The sequence below is a fragment of the Pipistrellus kuhlii genome, unplaced genomic scaffold (genome assembly GCF_014108245.1).
Source record: "Pipistrellus kuhlii isolate mPipKuh1 unplaced genomic scaffold, mPipKuh1.p scaffold_m20_p_1, whole genome shotgun sequence".
NCBI classification, from domain to species: Eukaryota; Metazoa; Chordata; class Mammalia; order Chiroptera; family Vespertilionidae; genus Pipistrellus; species Pipistrellus kuhlii.
This window is the reverse complement of record NW_023425404.1, coordinates 82864894-82883415: the sequence shown is the minus strand read 5'-3', so window position 1 is coordinate 82883415 and position 18522 is coordinate 82864894. Positions and strand designations below refer to the sequence as shown.

At 35.8% G+C, this 18522-nt stretch overlaps 1 protein-coding gene across 1 annotated transcript in view; it reads left to right on the top strand.

Annotated features, from left to right (window-relative positions):
• The first annotated feature begins 5859 nt into the window (after positions 1–5859).
• EPC1 (enhancer of polycomb homolog 1) overlaps positions 5860–18522 on the top strand; it is a 103879-nt gene continuing 91216 nt past the window's right edge. The window contains exon 1 of the mRNA XM_036453800.2: positions 5860–6139. The gene's annotated coding sequence lies outside the window, so the exon portion shown is untranslated. The remainder of the gene's footprint in view (positions 6140–18522) is intronic.

Sequence of the window (18522 nt, the reverse complement as noted above, 5' to 3'; positions counted from 1 at the left end):
TGGAGGGCAAAAAGCGACTGGATAGAGTTCAAAACCACACTTATAAGGTTTTCAAGAATTTCCTAGAAAAGGCCGATAAAATAAATGAGACCTATGAGGATATAAAAAGGGATCAACTAGAAATAAAAAATACATTGTTTTAAATAAAAAAATATTATACAGGGTCCTAAAAACAGATTGGAAGATCACAAGAATCAAGTCAAAGATTTGGAACATAAAGAGCCAGAGGACACACCTCCACAGAAGCAAGAAGACAAGAGAATCCAGAAAGTCGAAGATAATGTAAGAAACCTCTGGGACAACTTCAAGTGAACCAACATCAGAATTATGGGGGTCCCAGAAGGAGAGAGAGAGCAAGATACCGAAAACATACTGGGAGAAATAGTGACAGAAAACTTCCCCCACCTGGTGAAACAAATAGACATAGAAGTTCAGGAAGTGCACAGAACCCCAAACAAAAGGAATCCAAAGAGGACCACACCAAGACACATCATCATTAAAATGCCAGGAGCAAAAGACAAAGAGAGAATATTAAAAGCAGCAAGAGAAAAGCAGGTAGTTACCTATAAAGGAGCACCCATATGATTATCAGCTGATTTCTCAACAGAAACCATGCAGGCCAGACAGGATGGCAAGAAATATTCAAGGTGATAAATAGTAAGAACCTACAGCCAAAAATACTCTACCCAGCAAAGCTATCATTCAGAATCGAAGGCCAGATAAAGAGCTTCACTAATAAAAAAAGCTAAAGGAGTTCATCAACACCAAACCAGAATTATATGAATTGCTGAAGGGAGTTCTTTAGGAAGAGGAAGAAGATAAAGATAAAAATTATGAACAAATACGTAACTTCCAACAAGTGAATTTAAAAACCAAGGGAATTAAAAAAATCTGATGAACAATATTAATTGGTGAATATAATAGAATCAGAGTTATGAAAGGGGAGTGAATTGATGATTCTTGGGGAAAGGGGAGTGAGGGTGCGGGAAGAGACTGAACATAAACTCTGTACCTATGGATGAGGACAATGGGGTGTGGGGAAAGGGCAGAGGGTGGGGTGGGAACCTGGTGGAGGGGAGCAATGGAGGGGGAAAAATGAGGAACATTTATAATAATATGAACAATAAAGATTTATTTTTTAAAAAAATAAAAAAATAAAATCACAATAAGGTATCACCTCACACCTGTCAGAATGGCTACCATCAACAAATCAACAAATGGCAAGTCCTTGCAAGATGTGGAGAAAAGGAAACCCTAGTATACTACTGGTGGGAATGCAGACTGATATAAGCACTATAAAAAATAGTATGGAATTTCCTCAAAAAGCATTCCACTTCTAGGAATATATCCTAGGAGATGTGAAACACCAATCAGAAAAATGTATGCATGCCTATGTTCATGGCATTGTTATTTACAATAGCTAAAATATGGAAACAGCTCAAGTGCCCATCAGTAGATAAAAGGATAAAAAAGCTGTGGCACATTTATACCATGGAATACTATGTAGCAGTAACAAAGGATGACTTACCCTTTGGGACAGCCTGGAGGGACCTTTACGGTATTATGCTAAGCAAAGTAAGCCAGTCAGAGTAAGACAAGTATCACATGATCTCTCTCATGAGTGGAATTTAATGAACAAAATAAACAGATGAACGAATTGGATCCAGAGAGACTGAAGCATGGAACAGAGTGGGGAATATCAGAAGGAAGGCATGGAAGGATGAGTGGGTGGGATTTAATCAACCAAAAATCTTGCATAAACCATGGACACAGAAAATTGAACACAGGACCTTGGGTGGGGAATAGGAATGGGCTGGAGAGGATCAATGGCGGGAAAAGGGGACATATGTAATATTATCTTATCTAACAAAGAAGGAATATGCTAAATACCCTCCCGCTGTGGCAAAGATGGAGGCGCCTACAGCGAGAGAATAAGGAGAGAATATGCTAATTGCCCGCCCTCAAAGATGATGGTGCCCATAGCCACAAGATAGCAGTGCCTAGTCCCCTCAGCTCAGCTGGGGCAGCAAGCACATGGAAGGCTGGGCCTGCCCTTTCTCTGAAGTCGCCAGTCGTCTCAGTCACCCCAGCCATCCAGGGCTGGCCCGAGGTGCAGGCAAGCCTTGGATGGCAGCTGCCCAGGTGCCTAGGTCCCCCCCCCTCCCCCCAATCTCAGGTAGTCAGGGCCTGCGGAGGCTTGAGCTGCTGGCAGTGAAAGCAGCAGAGGTGTGATGGGTTTTTGCCTTTCCCTGATGGCTGGGTTGCCTCCACCCCTGAGGGCTCCTGGACTGTGAGAGAGGGCAGGCCTTTTGTTAAGCTCCTTATATATTTTGAAAATTAACCCTTTATCAGATGAATCATTACCAAATATATTCTTCTATACAGTGGCCCCCCTTTTCATTTTGGTGGTTTCTTTCGCTGTGCAGAAGCTTTTTATTTTGATGTAGTTCCACTTGTTTATTTTCTCTTAGTTTCCTTTGCCCTAGGAGATGTATCCATAAACATATTACCATGAGAGATTTTGTTTCCTATGGTTCCTTGTAGGATTTTTATGGTTTCCCAACTTATATTTAAGTCTTTTATCTATTTTGAGTTTATTCTTTGACAACTGAACACTTTTAAATGAGTTATAGTATTTGATGACAAAGCTGAGGCTACTTATAGCCTGTTTAAATCTCATTTAGTGTGATTATATTCTATTGCAAAATATTATTGTATTCAGTTATGAGGTGCTACATCATATTACTAGCATAAAATTATTAGATTTAGATTATCAGATTTCTTGCATTTCATATGTTTCTCTTCTCAGCCTGCCACAAGACAGGAATAAAGTAGTTACTGATTTTAACAGGGAAAATACTTTGAAGGTTACTCCTATTGGTTGTATTAAGAATTGCACTTGGCTAGGAGGAAGGGACCCCATGAATGGTGCTTATCTCTCATGTAAAAAAAATAAATAAAGTCTGGATGGAAAGGAGGCACTGAAAAAAAAAAAAAAAGAGAGAGAGAGGAGAGAGAGAGAGAGAGAAGAAAAACAGGAGGAGTTTTGGGAGCCTGAATCGCCGAGGGGAGGGCGGGGGGGCATGGCCAGCCTGAAAACAGCTATCAGCTCCTCACCCAGGCTGGCCACACTCCCATGGGGTGAGGGTCCCTGCTGGGGGCTTGGCCAGCCTGAAAACAGCCATCAGCCCCTCACTCAGGCTGGCCAGGCACCCCAGTAAGGACCCCCACCCTGAATGGGGTGTGGCCAGCCTGAAAACAGCCTCATCCCCTCAGCCTGTCAGTGGGAAGGGAACGTGTGGGTGAGCAGGCCAGCAGGGAGGGTAGTTGGGGGTGATTAGGCTGCGGGGACATTTGAAGGTGAGCAGGCCAGTGGCGGAGGCAATTGAAGGCAAGCAGGCTAGCAGAGTGGTTAGGGGGAATCAGGCAGGCAGGCAAGTGAGCCGTTAGGAGCCAGCAGTCTCAGATAGTGAGAGAGATGTCTGACTGCTGGTTTAGGCCCAATCCCTGTAAACTGGCAGTAGGACATCCCTCAAGGGGTCCCAGATTGGAGAGGTGCAGGCTGGGCTGAGGGACACCCCCCCTCCTGCATGAATTTCGTGCAGCAAGCCTCTAGCCTATAGATAATAAAGTAGATTATATATATATATATATATATATATATATATATATATATATATATATATATATATATATATATATGTGTGTGTGTGTGTGTGTGTGTGTGTGTATGTATATATATATACACATAAATTATATTTGTATAATATGTATGTATAGATACATATTTAGATGTATATGGATATACAGGGGTGGGGGAAGGGATGGAGGAGAAAAGAGCAAGATGGAGAAACAAAAGTATATAATAAAAATGGCACCTGGCAAATTTATCCCATTTGAAATAACACCATTTGAAAATTTCTGAAGAATTTTAGTCTACTCTCTTCATTAGATGACTTCTTAAAAATGTTTTCCTGGTTTCAATCAAATATCATTGAAATGTACTCTTAAGGCCACTATTAGTGAGATCACAACATAAGATGAAAACATAGATATTTTCCTCACTATGGTTATTCATTAAGTACATCTTAATCTGAGTCTTTCATTATCTACTTCAGTTGATGATAAAGCTAGGGCAGTAGGTATCATGCAGAGAAGGGATCTAGCTCAGGTTCTAGTTACATTGGCCAAGGACTCACGTCTGTAGGTGACCTGCCTAGCAAAAATTCAGTCTCTCTGAATATATAGTGATCTTTGCCTCCTGGTTTACCATGAGCAGTCTCTATTTATTCCAGTGGAACTAACCTGTTTCCCTGAAAATAAGACAGTGTCTTATATTAATTTTTTCTCCCAAAGTTGCACTAGGTCTTATTTTCAGTGGATGTCTTATCTTTCCATGTGCTAGGTCTTATTTTCAGAAGATGTCTTATTTTCGGGGAAACACGGTAGTTAGTAATATGCCCCTTTCACTCTCAAAACCTGTCCTGGTTTAGACAATAAATTATATAGTCACCCCAGCTGTAGTTCTCTAAGTATGTTAGCTATTGAATGTCAGGAAAGGATAGAAATAGAAAGTGTGTGTGTGTGTGTGTGTGTGTGTGTGTGTGTGTGTGTATCTGGAGTAAAGTCTCCTAAGGAATGCAGGCAATTCCCCACTCCTTTCTTCATCCATTTCCTTTAAACCCTGTTCTATCCTAGGCTCATTAGAAATTTAGCTGGCAAAGAATTTTATAGTGATTATGTTCAGTTAAAACATTTTTATATTTGCTCACTTTTGTGACTTTACATTTTTACTAATAGCACAGCATTCATACTATATTATTTTAAAAAGTTTTTTGTTTTATTTTTATTTTAAAGCCCAGTTGCAACCAAGTACTTGACTCAACTCACAACTAGAAGCAGAACATCAAATTTCCAGCCCACTTAATTTGAAAGCCTGCCAAGATAGGTGAAAGCCCTTATAAATATGTAAAGCAGGAAGTTCAAATTACAGTCAAGTAAATCTCTAGTGATTGATGTTCATTTCAGAACAATTAAAAAAAATAAAAATAAAAAGCAGCACATTGTAAGAGCCCCTTACCAAACGTTTCACCAGAGTTCAGACTGGACAATGTACTTTGACTACTGTATTTATTTTGGATTTTAACCACTTCCTGGAAGACGGGAGGAGGCATGGTGGGAGAATAAAAAAAAAACACAAAAAAGTCAGTACCACAGCCATTTTGTTTGTAAGGCAGAGTGATAGAATTCTGTCAGCCACTAAAGGTTTTTGAAACTGAATTTTTAAACAGAAAAAAAAAAAGTATGTCCACTGATTTTAACTATTTAAATCATTATTTTATTTTATTCTTTGCAGAAATAGTAGTTATTATGGCTAATAAATTGTTGTGGTTTTTTTTTTTTTCAAGGAATTCAAGTTCGGCGAGCTAAAGGAGCCATGAATTTACAAGGTACCTCAAATAAAAAACATTTTGATGGAAATAGTTTTCAGAGGGTTATATTTGAATAATACCGACTTTTGTGAAGTGAAAAGCAATTTGCTTATGAAAAACATTATATTCCGCAAACCCTCCCCCCACAAAACCACATACAAGAAACAAGAGTGTTCCTTAAGACGTTAAAAAGGCATTTTCCTGAGCTAATAAGCAGTCGTGAATGCTATTGTTTTGCAGTGTCACTTAACAGCAAGCTTAGACTTTTGTAATTTGCATGGCTGTGCTTTTAAAAGCCCAGTGTAAAATGGCACACATACTGCATTTCTTTCCGAGCTGCAGGAGGCGGGGGCACGGGGGATAGTGCAGACTGTAGGGACACTGCCCTCCCAGCCAATCAGAGCACGCCTGTTTGCCATCACAAAGTTGTTAACCCCAGTCTTCTGGCTGCGCTGCCTCCTCTGCTTTTAATCTTCCGTGGATATTTCTACGATTTTTCCCACAAATGCTCACAGATCCTGGAGAAAGCCACCCCATTCTGCCGCCGATCATGGAAGAAAGTATTACTTTTTATTTACCCAAAATCTTAAAGATGTTTCAAGCTCCATATGCTGCCTGGAGGCTGTTGTTTCTAGGGACACAAGTATTCAGCCTATATTGTTACAATTGTTTTTCAAGAACTGGCTTCTCCTTTGCCTGCAATAAAGGTAAGTTTGTAATTTAAAATATTTATATCTTTAAATCTTTGAAGGAAACACAAGGTAAAAATGATTTTTATTGTATTTCTTCTAACAAAACCAATCTTTGTATTTTTTTAAGCTTTGATCTGCACATTCTACTTAATCTTGTCTTTTTCTTACCTAAAGAAAAAAATATTTTTTCATTATTAAAGTGAAATATTTATAATGCAAATTATCCTTTAATTACTGTGAACTACAAGGAACTAAGCCATTTCTAGATGGATTTGTTTTGTGCTAGCAATGTTGGTAATGACAAATATTTGCATATCCTCTTTATAAAAATTACATATTACCTAATTTGTCCAGGATTAAATTATCAGCGGGCAAACTGATGGGTGTAGTTTGTTTGTTGTATTCTTTAAGGCCTATTGTGGTTTTCTTCATGGATTACTTGGAAACAAACTACAGAAAAGCTGCCCTTGGTATAACGAAGGTGGAGATGGACATAACCGGGTTTATATTAAGTTATGGCTGTTACTAAATAATGGGTCTTTTATTTGTTGATCAGATCTAAACTTGTGTTCCATTATATTGTTCGAAGCTCTTCATTAGATAATCTTTGCAGATCTATCTTGTTTTTCTCCAAAAAGGTACACTTGGGAGACATTTTGTAATTTGGGGGCCTTTTTCTAATTTTTTTTTCTTTTTGCACACGGTGGGAGATCTTTTTTGTTTTGCATTGATCTGTGTTGGTGGCGCTGTAGTGCTCCTCACCAATTTGTCAGTTTCACTAAAGAAAAAAGGAGGAAAAGAGGTGGGGCAAGATTTGATCTATTATCTTATTCCTTTATTTACTTAAAGAAAGTTCAATTTGGTCAGAAGAAATTATTCAGTTGTATGATTTAAATGTTTTGTGTGAACTGTGAACTATGGATGAGAGCAAGGAGCATCAGAGACAGGCATGCAGTTTACAGTTGTGTATTATCTGAGATGATTATCTCTAGGTCAGAAGTCTTCAATAATAAAGCTGCCAGTTTACTCTCTCTTGCCTCAGTAACAGCTTGCTTTTTCCAAATAATAAAATATCATACATATTAATGTCTTTTCAATTTAAGAAAATGTTTGAGTTTTATTTCACAAACATTGTAAATGTTGCATTTCATTTTGAACCTGGGGATTTCTTAAATAACTATTTTAAATTTCTCCTGAGAATTTTCTAGTAGTTTGACATATAATAATGCCTACATTTTTATTGTGTGGTTTACTTTGATATGACACTTCAATTGAATTTATGTATATCATTTTTTTTAAAGGCTAATTTTTTAAAATAAATTTTTATTATTGAAAGCATTAAAGGCTAATTTTTAAAGAACATATATACAACTGCTTTTAATATATCTAAATGCAGGATAAGTCTTTTCCATCTTTGTCCTTATTGAGCATTATCTGCTTAGAGAATATTTAGGCCCAAAGCCTTGCAAGAATAAAAATGTATATTATGATATGACATAGGTTTTACTAGCCTCTGTGAATATACTAGTTGTTTATAAAGACAGTAAGTATGTCTTTTATTCAAAAAAGAAAATGGGAGGAATCGATTGTTGTACCTAAAAATATATTATTTTTCCAAGTAATATGTGAAAAATATATTGAGTAATCATGGAAAGTGAGTAATCTTTACTTATTAAATGTTGCATACAGAAATTAAAACAACAATAGTATCCTAGATCACCTTTTCACACAATTGAATATATTATTTCTTGAGAGAGTAAAAATTTCTGAATTATTGTGTTATTCACTTTGTAAATGTTCATTTCACTAATGATTTAAAACTCTAAAGAAAAAGAATGTGTGAAAATGACTAAAAATAGTATTTCTGATATCTGTGTCTCTATAATTTATCTGTTTAAGATCCTTTCCTTGAACTTCAAAAATAATTATGTATTATGCCTATATTTCATTTATACTATGCTATAAAAAATTTTAAATATTCACTGTAACATTTTATCTTTTTGTGAAATTGAAATGTTCCCATCAAGACTAGTTATTAAAATTTAGATTATTTATTGAATGATATACTGCAGGTATAAACTTATTATCTAACCCTCTGGTTATGATGGAGAGTTTAGTTCTCTAAAGTTGATCTATTGAAAACAGTATACTTGCCAGTATTTTTATTGCTAAAATATTCTGTTATTCAGGTGGTGATATTTTAAATTTTAATTTGTGAAAACTAAAAATGTTTATGTAAGGTAGCCCCCCTTATAAAAAACAAACTGATGCTATGAAGTCCGTATGTAACTATGCAATGCTCTTTGTTCTCTCACACCATTGACTGTTACATCATTGATTATGAAGTAACCATTATAATTAAATCTTCACTTAAAAAAATCATCCAGATATTTATGTTAAAGATATTTTCCTATCTGTGATTCTTAAATCACTATGTAAATAAGGAGGTTTAAATCTATAAGGCAAAAACAGTTAATTTTTATATTTTCCATTTTTAAATCTACCTTGTGCTTCATTTTAGTTATTCTTTGGATGTTGTCTTTTTTAATTGACAACATTTCTGTAGGCATTTAGTTCATGAGTTTGGTGTGAAAATGATTAGAATTATTATAATAAATGATGCTTTAAGCATGACAAATCTTTACTTATTAAATGTAGCATACAGAAAACTCAGGTTTTCATGTAATAGTTACTAAATTATGAACAAGTAATTATTTTTTTAGTTCCCATTTTTATAAATGTTACATTTCTCTCTTGCATACCAGAGATTTTAGCAGGTAGTAAAATTGACTATATTAAAATATCATATTTTTCACCCTACCCATTACTCTGATGAAGGGAAGGGTCCCTGAGTAGTGAAATGGCCAAAAAACAGGTTGCAGGAAGAAGAAATAAATAATGCCAAAGACATGGAGAATCTGTAAATCAGATTCTAAACAACAAACCTCAGAAAAATGAACTTGAAATTATGAAGGTTGGTCAATAGCAAATAAACTGAGAATTTTATTTAAACTCAATGCAATCAACCCACATGATTTTTAATTTATTAACTTGTATTCATTAGTATTGCTAAAGGTTGAGAAATTTTCAGGTTAACCAAACCTATTAGGAAAGATGAGTTAACAAAGACAAGATATATTTATAGAGATAATAAGATGACCTAACATAAAATACTGAAAATATTAGCCAAGACCAATCTAATATATTTTGGAATGAACTCTTTTAGAAGAACAAAAAAATAGCTAAAAATTTTGCCCTCTGAAAATCAACTTTAATACAGGTCTGAAATTGTATGTTCTTAATTTTACCCACTTCTCGTGTATATTTTCTGTACAGATTCATTCACTACTCTCCTCAGCATGGTTTTGCCAAGGAAGAGGAGAAAATTATAGACAAAAATGGATGTTTATGTTATGACTTTGTTTTTTCTTTCCAAAAAATATTCTCAAATGGAGAATATAAAGGGAAAGTAAAGCAAAAATACAGTTTCTTTATGAAAAAGATTTTTTTAAAAAGGATGTACTGTATAGCTTTAACATTTATTTTTATTTGGGATTGGTTTGTTCTAGATTTTCCTCTTATTTGGTATGTGCTATTATGCCAAGATGTTATGATACAATATTAAGAAAAAGAGGAGAAAATCTCTTATGGAGTTTATAGTTCAATATGGTTCAAAGTTCTAAGGATACTTTAAATCTAATGTCTTAAATGTGAGAGATTCACATCCTATATAATAAAAGGCTAATATGCAAATCAACCGAATGGCAGAATGACCGGTCACTATGACGCAAACTGACCACCAGAAGGCAGACACTTAACGCAGGAGCTGCTCCCTGGTAATCAGTGTGCTCCCACAGGGGGAGCGCCACTTAATCAGAAGCTAGGCTCACAGCTGAGGAGCACAGCGAAGGGTGGCCTCTCCCACCTCTGCGACAGTGCTAAGGATCCCTCGGCAGACCCCCTGAGGAGGTCATGGACTGTGAGAGGGTGCAGGCTGGGCTGAAGGACTACACCCAAGTGCACGAATGTTGTGTACTGGGCTTCTAGTTTGGTAATAAAGGCCAAATAATATCTCTAAAGTAAATTTTTAAAACTTAAATCTGTTAAATAATATTTAACAAATGTCCTTCTATTGAAGGACCATTATTTGGGTATCAGATATTCACACATTGAGGGGAAAATAGTCCTCAGATTCTAGATATGACCCAAATAAATATGACCATCTACATAAATAAATTGCCACCCAGTGCAAATTACTATTGCAAAGTGAGAAATAAAACATTAACTTATTTGCTTGAGAAGAGAGACAAAGGGAATTACTCTGGTAGTAAGAATTTTGGGCATGTCCTTGTGAGGTCCATGTAATGAAAACTTTTTGCAAAATTGGTAGAGCCTCAGTTTGTACATTTTACACCCATGTCATGAAATAAATGTCAACATAAACATAAATTGTAAAATGAAAAAGGGAAATATAATTATGGTATTGAAGTATTATATCAAATTTAAAATATTTTTTATTTTGAAATCTGTAATACTTTTAATAGTATATAACAGAAATTTATAAATAAAAATAAATACTTTAATTTATGAAGATAATATAATTACATGTTTAGCTAATGATTAATTAAGCACATCAGTTATGTAGCAGAAAAGTGCATACAGATCAATTGGAGGAGAAGACATTATTCATTAGGATTCTCTGTATGTGGCTTAAGATACTTCAAGAATAAAGTCACCAAATCATTTTGTCATAGAGCCAATTAAATCTACTAGCTAGATGTAGTATATCATTTAGTTGGCTTTCATGATAACATAGAGTTCTACTGAAAGTGGCATAAAAAATAAGGATATTGATTATTTAAACTAATTGATAAGAAACAAGGCATTTCTAGTTTTAATTCAGTAGCTCAACAGAGTTATCAAGTTTCTTGATAGGTTTTACTCTTTTGTTTAAATATATTTTATTGATTTTTTTTTTTTTTACAGAGAGGAAGGGAGAGGGAAAGGAATAAAAAATCAGAAACATCGATGAGAGAGAAACATCGATTCACCTGCCTTCTGCACACTCCCTACTGGGGATGTGCCCACAACCAAGGTACATGCCCTTGACCAGAATCGAACCTGGGGCCATTCAGTCATCAGGCCGACTCTCTATCCACTTAGCCAAACTGGTCAGGGCAGGTTTCACTCTTTTACAGTACCATAATGTCAGCAATGTCTCCTCTTAGTAACAAAATGGCTGCTGCAGCTCCAAACATCATATTCTGATATTACAATTTCCAAAGGGAGGAGAGTTTCTGTTATGCATCTATAATAATAGAAGCATAATATGCTAATTAGACCAGACAGCTGAATGACATTCCGGATGTCCAGGCTGGGTATTCAGTGCTCAATATGGTTAGCTCCTATTTGCTTTGTATAAACTTTAATTGCTTTGTATAAACATTCTTGAGTGATAAAACATGAATACCTGTTTTTATAGAGACCATACTGGTCACAGATGCATCTAATTAAAAAAAAAAACACAAAACTAAATCCAAATTTTAATTAGAGCTTACTAGGTTCCAGCCTCTAGGCTAAATGATACCTTTATTATTCCTTTAAATCCTCACACAAATGTTGAAGATAGAAAAATTATTATACCCATTCTGTAAGTGAGGAAACTGAAGCTTAAAGTTTGGGCTCAGTTACACAGTAAATAAAAAAAACTAGTTTAAAACTGGGAAAACTGGGTGGGCCTGGGTCAGTGGTTGAGCATCGACCTATGAACCAGAAGGTAATGGTTCCCAATTCTTGGTCAAGGCACACACCCAGGTTGTGAATTCTATCCCCAGTGGGGGGCATGCAACAGGCAGCTGATCAATAATTCTCTCTCATCATTGATGTTTCTCTCTTTCTCTCTCTCTCTCTCTCCCTTCCTCTCTGAAATCAATCCTACATAATAAAAGCCTAATATGCAAGTTGACTGATGTGCACTGACCACCAGGGAGTAAACACTCAACACAGGAGCTCCCCCTGTTGGTCAGTGTGCTCCCACAGCGGGAGCACCTCTCAGCCAGAAGCCGGGCTCACAGCTGGTTGGCGAGCACAGTGGTGGTGGCAGGAGCCTCTCCTGCCTCTGGGACAGTGCTAAGAAGAAGGAGCAGGCAGGAGGTAAAAAGTGAGAGATACTAGATTGTGAAAGAGCACAGGCCTCCCCCAAAGTGCACAAATGTGCACCGGGCCTCTAGTAAGAAAATATATATATATAAAAAACAAAAACTGGGAAGGCTGAAATTAAAGCCTGTCTACTTACCTGTTCTTCTATACTGACATATTAGATATTTGTAAATTTATTTTATGTAAATTGGCATTTTAAATGTAATGTATAGTATCACTGTTTCATGAATCCTCTAGTAACTTTGTAAATCTAATAACCTTCTTGTAAAATGAGTAATTGCCCACCTAATTTATCAGTTGTATATATTTGAATATTTGAAAGTTGAATTTGCTAAAGGCACACTTGTACTGCATCTCATCTTTTCAGAAATATCTCATAAAATTCTTTCAGAAGCTGACTTTTAACGGAAAAATAAAGACCAAAGACAAGAACTTCTGGGAAGCTTTGTTGAAGTGGGTAAATTAATGATTCATACTACTAGGCCCAAATATTGGCTTCTGTTTCACAATGTACACAATGTTTCAATCTTTACCAACCTGGAGATGTTTTCACCTCTGGGATATTTTGGGGACATTCAACATACTCTAGATCAATGGATCTCAAACTTTGGCATGCACTGAAATCACCTAAAACAGTCAGCTGGGCCTCACACTTACGGCTTCTGGTTCAGCTGGTCTAGAGTAGAACCTACAAAGTTGCATTTCCAGCAAGCTCCCAGATGTTGCTGATGATGCTGGTCCAGGGACCACTCTTTGAAACACTGCTCTGGAGCACCAGGTGCTACCTGCCATGATAAATATGTTGGCTTTGCAATATGCCAAACTTTAAGGAGCGTCATTTAACATTTGGCAGCTATATGAATAAATACACATTGCAATATTAAATAGGGTCGTCAAGGTACCCTCATTGAAAACCTCTGATACATCTACACAATGGAATACTACTCAGCTATATAAAAAAAAAAAAAAAAAAAAAAAAAAAAAAAAGGAAATCTTACCCTTTGCAACTGCATGGATGAATCTGGAAAACATATGCTAAGTGAAATGAGTCAGTCAGAGAAAGATACAAAATAGAAACAAACTCATAGAAACAGAGAACAGACTGACAATGGTCAGGTGTGGGTAGGATTGGAGGACTGGTGAAAACGATGATAGGATTAAACAAAAACAACAAAGAAATACCTCATAGACACAGGAAATAGTATGATGATTACCAGAGGGAAAGGATGTAAGGGAAAATAGGAGATAAATGGTGATGGGAGAACACTTGACTTGGGGTTGTGAATATATGATATACAGATGATGTATTATAAAATTGTACATCTGAAACCTATATAATGTTATTAACCAATGTCACCTCAATACATTTAATTGAAAAGAAAGAAAGCAAAGGGAAGAGTTCAGTAATGACTTGAAGCCCTCAGCATGAATATCATATTTGAGACTTATTTGCCAACAATTCATATATGTGTGTATTTTAACTTTTTTTAAAGCAATAAATAATTTGTAAATTACATTTAAAAGCAGTGAAATAGAGAATTTAGTTGTGTTCAATAGTAATTTATATCTGAAAAAGATGTCCGTATCTGTGGCATTTTGCTGGTTTTCTCAAGATTTTATCCTACAGACCACTAATGCTCTACACTCATTAATAATGAATGGTTTCAATGAGACTAAAAAGAGATGCTGCTATGCCAAAGACCTATAATTAGTTCTGAAACTCAAGCCACTGCTCTAATCCACTGGAAGTCTCCATCCTCCAAGAAAGAGGTCAGAAACCCCAATTGAAAAACACTATAATGTGCCAAGGAGTGAAGAGGATCTTTTCCAATAATTTAATTTCTTCACTGCTCTGAGACAAGAAATTTCTCATTCTTACAGCCTTTGCTCAGTTTCCATTAAAGAATAAAGTCCAAGAAACAAACTGCCAACATAGATAAGCAAAAAGCAATCAGCAAATTCAATGTCCTTAACATTTCCAGAAGCCTCTTCTTTCATAACACGAGAGAAGCTATTCTAAAAAGTAAGTTTGGGCTGGTGTGGTCTAGTATCAAAGGCAATCATTTCGCCCCAATATAATAATAAACTCAGATAATTTTAAATGGCTTAAAACTGCCAGAACTGTGCTGTCCAGTATAGTAGTCACTAGACACATTTGGCGATGGAAATTTAAATTAATTAAAATTAAAAATTCATTAGCTACACCTGGCCCCAGCTAGTTGGCTACTATACTGGATGACAAATATATGGAACGATTTTTGTCTTAGTCTGTTCAGGCTGCTTTAATAGAATACCATAGACTAAGTAGCTTATAAACAACAGAAATTTATTACTCACATTTATGGAAGCTAGGAAGTCCAAAATCAAGGACCCATTTCCTGATTCATAGATGGCCATTTTCTTTTTTTATATATTTTTTTATTCATTTCAGAGAGGAAGGGAAAGGGAAAAAGAGAAACATCAATTATGAGAGAGAATCGGAGAATCAGAGATTGGCTGTTTCGTACACTCTCCCCCCTCTCCACGTCCTCCCATATACAGTTGGGGACTGAGCCTGCAACCCAGGCATGTGCCCTGACAAGGAAAAGAACTGTTGACCTCCTGCTTCATAGGACAATGCTCAACCACTGAGCCACACCAGCTGGGCTAGACTGCATTTTCTCACTTTGTCTTCATATAGTAAAAAGTGGAGGGAGCTTTCTGGGTCTCCTTTATAAGAATAAAGAATAATGGAGCTGTCAAACCAAATTCTGTGTGGTGAAACATTAATATAACTGCTTAATGAACACCAAATAGAGCTGGAAGAAGACAGCAATAGCTGCTCTTAAGTTGTAAGTTACTTTATGTCCTTGTATATTGAAAAAATTAATATGCTTTTTAAAACATATTATGAAATTTATTAAAGTTATATATCCAAAGGTACTTCTTATGTTTTTAAATTTAGTTTACATGTCTTATCTTATTTAGAAATCCTGATTCTTTAAAATTTGGTTTAATTTGTAGCACCATTTAAGTAAACACCTCTCAACTTTTATACTGCATTTATAAGTGTACTGAACATAATTGCCTCCTTTTGTACCTAGTAAGCATTGTCAAAAAGTTAAGAAAGTCATATATATATGATAAATTTAACTTCTAAGTATGATGACTTTTAAAGCACCTTTAATGTTTTAACACATTTTTAACTTAGTAGAAGTTCTGATAGGCTTACCTCATATTCCAATATGTCAAATGTTCTTAAACAATAATTACCTACACTAAAAAACATTTCCATACTTATTCTAAATCTTTCTAAAGGTAAAAGATTCTTACCTACTAGGAAAAGAGTTATGTCCTAACAAATAATTTTGAGTGTTGCCTTCCCAAGTGAATATTTTGGTCTGCCTTCTCAGCTTATTGAGGTTTCTTGATGAGCAAAGGTTTGGGTTAGAACACTAGATCCTTGTCTGAGACACTGATGTGACATGCTGAGCCAAAGCCTAGATGCCTAAAATATTGTCATATCTTTCCTTTTTCAAGCCAAGTTAGTCTTTGGGACCCACACAAGTGGCTACTTCAGTTGACAAATAATTGGGATTTTTTTTCTTAATCTTACAGGGTATAAGATTTAGAGATCATTGAATTTGGCAGAATCCTACATTCCTTCACATTTTTTGTAAGACAATCAATTTCTTTTTTAATCCTCACCCAGGATATGTTTACTGACTTAGAGAGAGGGGGGAGAGAAAAAGAAACATCAATGTGAGAAAGAAACACTGATCAATTGCCTCCCATATGTGCCCCAACCAGGATCAAACTGGCAACATACGGTAGGCATGCATGTAACCTGATTGGGAATTAAAACTGCAACCTTTTTGTTGTATGGGACAACACTCCTACCAACTGAGCCACCAGGCTGGGGCAAGACATTCAACTCTTGCACATATTAACAGATAGTCAACACTGAATCTCTCACAGCTTTGTTTGATTATGTGATCACAATTTCCAAGCTTACTCTATAGACAAGGTTTTTTTTGTGTGTGTGTTTTTTAAAATATATTTTTATTGGTTTTTTACAGAGAGGAAGGGAGAGAGAGATAGCTAGAAACGTTGGTGAGAGAGAAACATTGACCAGCTGCCTCTTGCATACCCCCTACCGGGGACATGCCCACAACCAATGTACATGCCCTTGACCGGAATCAAACCTGGGACCTTTCAGTCCGCAGACTGATGCTCTACCACTGAGCCAAACCGGTTTCGGCTAGACAAGGTTTACTTAAAAACAAACAAACAAACAAAAACTTATAGAATAGCTAAGTAGAAGCCTCTCCATGCACATTTATATTAAAGCTATGAGAACACTTGAAGGGCATAACTTTTATCTGAGTTACTAGCTCTGTCCTTTACTACATGTATAACCTAGGGCCAACTACTGATTTGTCAAATCCTCAGTTTCTTCTATAAAAAAGGTAGTATTACCAACCTCAACTATCTTTTGTGAGACCACAATAAATTAATGCATTTAAAGCACCTAGAATAGTGCCTAACATGTCATAAGCACTCAATATAAGTTTAAGTTCATTTTTCTATGGACATCTCTAATTTCAGGGATCAAAATAGGCCTTGCACAGTGTGATGGGAATTAGAAAGACCGCCCCATGCAGGTGCATTAACACTGTAGTATTAGAGTCTTCCTTTGTCCCCTACAGGTACTCTATTGAACAAAGTCATCAAATCAAATAGCTTTCCCAAGAGTGAAAGTTAGTTATCTGCTCATTGCTTATTAAATAAACCTTTAGAAAGCTTCAACTATATTCAAAACAAACAACAAAAACATTGTACTGAGCCTTTGAGGATTAAAGAGAGACCAGAACAGCATTTGGGAATTGGGGTAAAATTCATGGAGAAGGTAATTTTGACCAGAGCCTTGAAAAACAGGAAGGCACTGTGAGCATAGGTAAGAAGAATAAATGCATGGCATTTGGGAATACCAACTAAAAGTTCAATATAGGTAGAGAGGAAGGTGTAACTTGTGGTGTAGAGCCTGGAAAAGGTAAACCCATGATGGTATCTTGGAACCAGCACAATGACTGAATCTAGATATGAGTCACTGTCCACAGAACTCTAGTTCAAATGCTTGTAGTTGGCAAGAAAATGCTGATGGGAAAAATAGGAAGGAATGCCCAGCCAGTGTAGCTCAGTGGTAGAGTGTTGACCCATAAACCAGGAGGTCACAGTTCGATTCCTAGAGCATGCCTGGGTTGTGCAGGAGGCAGCCGATCGCTTATTCTCTCTCATCATTCATGTTTCTATCTCTCTCTTCCTCTTCCTTCCTCTCTGAAATCAATAAAAACATTTTTTTAAAATAGGAAGGAACTACCTCTTTCTTATTTTAGCCTGTTTATCCTTTGTCTGGTAGAGGAAAACTCTATTGGTCTGGATCTCTGGCCTGGTAGGTTTTGATGGGGAGAGTAAAGAAAAGAGATAAGGTTGAAAGTTAGGGACAATTTTTAATGAAGACATTGGGTAGCAGGGGGCAGCATGAAGGCACCTGAAACTTGAAAAGAATGCATAGAGGATTTGTTTCTGCAATGTTTCTTATCAATTATAAGTTTATATCTATGAGGCTACTTATATTAATAAGAAGTTAGTATTCTTTTTCCCAAAATGAAGAAAAATTAAAAAGAGAAACATATATTTTATCAATAAAACAAAAAAGGGGGGGGGAGGGAGAAGAAGAGAAATAATAGGTTGGCTAATGACAGGATGATGTTGCTATTTCAGAGCATAGATATAGTTGTCTAGGTATTATTTCTTTTCAAATGAATAGAAATTCACAGTTTATATAAATTTAAAAATATATAAATTTCAATTGGAAAACACATGTTTATATGACTAAGATTTTGTATTTTTTAAAGTGCACTTGTTCAGCCCCCCTGTTAAAAAATTAGTAAAAATAAAAATGGGAAAACTTTTAAAAATAAAATTTGTTAAGTAATGAATAAATGTTTAATATGCATTCTATTTTGCATATCAAACACGGAATTTAAAGTTTTTTTATGATTATGACATTTTTGAGCTTTTAAATGGAATTTATTTTCTTTGTATCTGAAATTCAAGACTATCTACACTGAATTTCATCAACCTTTTCTGGTGAAATTTATATTTTACCAACCCTTTTGGAAGTTTGGATGATTATTGATGTTAAGGGTAGAAAATTGCAAGTTCCCATGTAGACTTTTTTATCTCTGGAATTCGCC